Source organism: Malaclemys terrapin, chromosome 15 (genome assembly GCF_027887155.1).
Source record: "Malaclemys terrapin pileata isolate rMalTer1 chromosome 15, rMalTer1.hap1, whole genome shotgun sequence".
Classification (NCBI taxonomy): domain Eukaryota; kingdom Metazoa; phylum Chordata; order Testudines; family Emydidae; genus Malaclemys; species Malaclemys terrapin.
The window spans coordinates 13,493,594-13,498,593 of record NC_071519.1 but is presented as its reverse complement, the minus strand read 5'-3'; the positions used below and the strand labels follow the sequence as shown (position 1 = coordinate 13,498,593).

The 5,000-nt window shown below is 70.9% G+C and overlaps 1 non-coding gene across 1 annotated transcript; it reads left to right on the top strand.

Moving 5' to 3' along the window:
• The first annotated feature begins 2,222 nt into the window (after positions 1-2,222).
• LOC128823993 (5S ribosomal RNA) lies at positions 2,223-2,341 on the top strand. The gene has a single exon (XR_008442224.1). It is a non-coding gene; the product is annotated as a 5S ribosomal RNA (ribosomal RNA).
• Positions 2,342-5,000: the final 2,659 nt, after the last annotated feature.

Here is a 5,000-nt window from a genome sequence, read left to right as displayed (position 1 = left end):
CCAGACGGCCCCACGCATGGAGGGCCGGGCACGTGCCCGGGCCGCCCCGAGGAGGGAAGTCCCCATCGGTCCCTGGATCCGTGCACGCGAAAAGGAAGAGGGTCCCGATCCGCCTGAACACCGGACGGCCCCGCGGTTGGGGTGCCGGCCCGCGAAGGGCCCTTCCCGTCACGAACGTCAGCGCCACATCGATCGGCGGGCGCGAGAGGAGCGGGCCCCCCCTCCCTCCGGGGGGGCGCCGACACTCGGAGCTCGGCTCCCGGCCGCTGCGGGGCCCGTGAGCTAAGAGCCGGGAAAAGCGGGCCGTCTCGGCGGAGGGCCGGGTGGGTGCTGGCCTCCGCCCTCAAACGTGCCCGTTCCCCCCCTCCCACGCCGGGCAGGGTCGGGTACAATACTCGGATTGATCCCCTAGGCTGAGCTCCGGTTCTCACAGGCTCTGAAAAACCTGTCCTCACAAATCTCCGCACACAGTCCTCGAAAGACGGGTCGAAAAAGCCAAAGCCCCGCCTTCGGCGGTACGAAACTGGAACCGGGCGCCACCTCGTGGTTCCCTCGGTCGGCCGAGACGGCGTTGGGCGACCCCTTCCGGACATCCGCGAGACGACCGGCCGTCAGGTCAACCCATTCGCTCCAAAGGGGTTGACCCGGTGGCCGGGAGGGGACTTTGAAAATTTTTCAGACTTGGAAAACTTTTTTTTTTTTTTTTTTTTTCCCCCCAGCCCGCTTCCTCCGGGTTGACCCGGTGGCCGAGCGTCTCACCGTCCCCGGACGCAGCGAGGTACTGCCTCCCGGCCGTCAGGATCGGGCCCACGGAAGTCTGATTTTTTAAAAAAAATTGCCGACGCCACCGCGGAGGGCTACCCGGCCACCCCGGGCCCCGGAGCCGGAAAAGGGAAGAAAAGGATCGGGCCCACTAGAGACATGGACCCGGCCGCCAAGCAGGCCGCCCTGGGCTCACCCTCCCCGGCCGCAGCGAGGGACATCCTCCCGGCCGACAGGATCGGGCCCCTGGAAGTCTGGGGGGGGGGGGGGGAAATCCGCCTCACGCCTCCGAGGAGGGCTGCCCGGGCGGGCCGGGCCCCGGAGCTCGGAAAAAAAAAAAAAAAAACACCCCAAAAAAGGATCGGGCCCACTAGAGACATGGACCAGGCCGCCCTGGGCTCACCCTCCCCGGCCGCAGCGAGGGACTGCCTCCCGGCCGACTGGATCGGGCCCCTGGAAGTCTGGAAAAAAGAATGGAACCTGACGCCTCCGAGGAGGGGGCGCCCAGGGAAGGAGGGAGATCCGGGTCGACCTGGTGACCGGACGGGAAAGCGGCCACCGGGCGTGCCCGTTCAAACCTAGGGGTTGACCTGGCGGCCGGAAAGCAAACCGGCCACTGGCTAGCCCCGTCGGCAACCTACGGGTTGACCTGGTGGCCGGGAAGCGAACCGGCCAGCAGGTGAACCCGTTCGATTCCACGGGTTGACCTGGTGCCCGGGAGGGGACTCTGAAAAATGTTCAGCCCTTTCGGCTCGGGGTTGACCTGGTGGCCGAGAGGGGACTCGGACGGCAGGCAAGCCGCCCTGGCCTCACCCACCCCGGCCGCAGCGAGGGACTGCCTCCCGGCCGACTGGATCGGGCCCCTGGAAGTCTGGGGGGAAAAAGAAAATGGAACCTGACGCCTCCGAGGAGGGGGCGCCCAGGGAAGGAGGGAGATCCGGGTTGACCTGGTGACCGGACGGGAAAGCGGCCACCGGGCGTGCCCGTTCAAACCTACGGGTTGACCTGGTGGCCGGGAAGCGAACCGGCCAGCAGGCGAACCCGTTCGATTCCACGGGTTGACCTGGTGCCCGGGAGGGGACTCTGAAAAATTTTCAGCCCTTTCGGCTCGGGGTTGACCTGGTGGCCGAGAGGGGACTCGGACGGCAGGCAAGCCGCCCTGGGCTCACCCTCCCCGGCCGCAGCGAGGGACTGCCCCCCACCCACCCACCCCCCCCCCCGGCTGACAGGATCAGGGCGCACTGGATGTCCGGGACAATATTTTCCCCGACGCCGGGGAGGGCGGGCGGGCGGAGGGGCTCTGGCGGCCAGCCCGGGCCCCGGAGCTCGAGAAGGAAAAAAGGACCGGGCCCGCGAGAGACGGGGGCCCTGCCGCAGGGGGGCAGTCCGACCGGGGCTCACCGTGCGGCAGGCCCGGGCGTCGGCAGGGGAAAGCGGGCGAGGAGGCGCGGGGGCCGGGTGCCTACGGCCATACCGGACCGAACGCCCCCGATCCCGTCCGATCTCGGAAGGTAAACCGTCCCGGGCCTGGCTAGTACTTGGATGGGTGACCGCCTGGGAATCCCAGGTGCCGTAGGCAGCTTTTCCCGGTCCGAGCCAGCTCTCTCTCCTTTTCTGGGGAGGAAGGAGAGGGGGGGGACGGGCCGGAAAGCCCCTCGTCGCTCCTGCCGAGTCGGAGGTCGCGGCCGCAGGTCACGGGTCTGGGCGCCTGGGGTCCGGCTCCCCACCCGGCTTCCTCCGCGGAGGACCCACCGAAGCCGCTGGGGGAGACCCCGGGCATGGGGCGGACTGGCCCGGACCCTCCCGGCCGCCGGCCCGCAGGACCGCCCCGAATCCCCCCGCCCCGCGGCCACCCAGGCCAGGCCTGGCCAGGCGGGACGGACGGCGGGTGTCCAGCGCCCAGCGGCTTCCGCCAGCGGGGACCCACGGCCCCCAAAGCCGCAGGGGGAGGCCCCGGGCCCGGGACGGACTCGCTCGGACCCCCTGCGCCCGGGCGCCGGCTCGCGGGACCGCCCCGAATCCCCCCGCGGCCACCCAGGCCAGGCCTGGCCAGGCGGGACGGACGGCGGGTGTCCAGCGCCCAGCGGCTTCCTCCAGCGGGGACCCACGGCCCCCAGAGCCGCAGGGGGACACCCCGGGGCCGGGACGGACTCGCTCGGACGCGCTCGGACCCCCTGCGCCCGGCCGCCGGCTCGCGGGACCGCCCCGAATCCCCCGCCCCGCGGCCACCCAGGCCAGGCCTGGCCAGGCGGGACGGACGGCGGGTGTCCAGCGCCCAGCGGCTTCCGCCAGCGGGGACCCACGGCCCCCCAGAGCCGCAGGGGGAGACCCCGGGGCCGGGACGGACTCGCTCGGACGCGCTCGGACCCCCTGCGCCCGGCCGCCGGCTCGCGGGACCGCCCCGAATCCCCCCGCGGCCACCCAGGCCAGGCCTGGCCTGGCCTGGCAGGCCGGCGTGCAGCTCCCCCGGGCTTCCTCCCCCGACGACCCGCGCCCCCCCGAGCCGCAGGCGGAGACCCCGGCCCCGGGGCGGACCGGCCCGGGCTCGCTCGAGCCCCCTGCGCCCGGCCCGCAGGACCGCCCCCCCCCCCCCCCGAATCCCCCGGGAGAGGCCCGGCCTGCACGCCACTGACGACCCGCGGCCCCCAAAGTCGCGGGAGGCGCCCCCGGCCCCGGGGGCCGGTTAGCTCCGTGTCGCTCCGCGCCCCCCCCCCGCCCCTCGCTGCCGGGACCGGGCACCGCCCCAGAGTCAGCCGCAGCCGGACGGCCTGAGAGCTGCCCTCCTGTGGACGACGGTGAGTTTACCTTGACACTAACCGGCCATCAGCCAGGTCAACCCCATTGCTAGACTGGGGTGGACCTGGTGGCCGAGTGGGGACTTGGAACATTTGACAGCTGCTCCCCGGGGCTTGACCGCTTGTCCTGAACGCCCCCCCCCCACCCCACCCCCCCCAGCCCCCGGCTCCTGCTCCCCTCTCCCCAGCCTCGGTGCTCCGCTCCCTGCCTCGGAGGCTGCCCCTTTGCGGCGCCTGCATCGCCTCCGAGGACGCGCACCTTCCGGAGGCTGGACGTAAAGCCTGACGCCCGCCACCGCCGCCGACCCGGCTCTCCGAGGGACGACTGTGAGGCCTCCCCCCACCCCCGGACCGCCCTGGGGACGACTGCTAAGCCTCCCCCAACGGACCGCCCGGGGGAAGACTGCTAAGCCTTCCCCGGACCTGCTCCCTCTCGACTATTAAGCCCCCCCTCTGTGGTCCTCAGGACCGCTGCCGCGCAGCCCTCGGAGTGGGGTGACACCCGGGCCGGAAAGGAAACCGGCCACCAGGTCAACCCGTCGAATCCGTTGGGTTGACCTGGTGGCCGGAAAGCAAACCGGCCGCCAGGTCAACCCGGTAGATTCAGCGGGTTGACCTGGTGGCGGAACGGGGACTTTGAAAATTTTACAGCCGCTTCCCGGGGCTTGACCTGTTGTCCCGGTGGGGACTTTGAACATTTGGCAGCCGCCTCCCAGGGCTTGACCTGTTGTCCCGGTGGGGACTTTGAACATTTGACAGCCGCTTCCCGGGGCTTGACCTGTTGTCCTGAACGCCCCCCACCCCACCCCACGGCTCCTGCTCCCCACTCCCCAGCCTCGGCGCTCCGCTACCCTGCCTCAGAGGCCGCCTCTCTGCGGCAGCTGCATCGCGTCCGAGGACGCTCACCCTCCGGAGGCTGGATGTAAAGCCTGACACCCGCCGACCCGGCTCTCCCAGGGACGACTGTGAGGCCTCCCTCCACCCCCGGACCGCCCTGGGGACGACTGCTAAGCCTCCCTCCCACACACACACACACACACACTGTCGGGGGAGGACTATTAAGCTTTCTCCCTGGAGCGCCCGGGGGGGACGACGGTTAAGCCTGCCCCCGGACTCCTCGGGGGAGGACTATTAAGCTTTCCCCCTGGAGCGCCCGGGGGACGACGATTAAGCCTCTCCCGGACTGCCCGGGGGACGACTATTAAGCCTTCCCCGGACCTGCTCCCTCTCGACTATTAAGCCCCCCCTCTGTGGTCCTCAGGACCGCTGCCGCGCAGCCCTCGGAGTGGGGTGACACCCGGGCCGGAAAGCAAAGCGGCCACCAGGTCAACCCGTCGAATCCAATGGGTTGACCTGGTGGCCGGAAAGCAAACCGGCCGCCAGGTCAACCCAGTAGATTCCGCGGGTTGACCTGGTGGCCGCTAAGCACGACTCTTAAGCCTC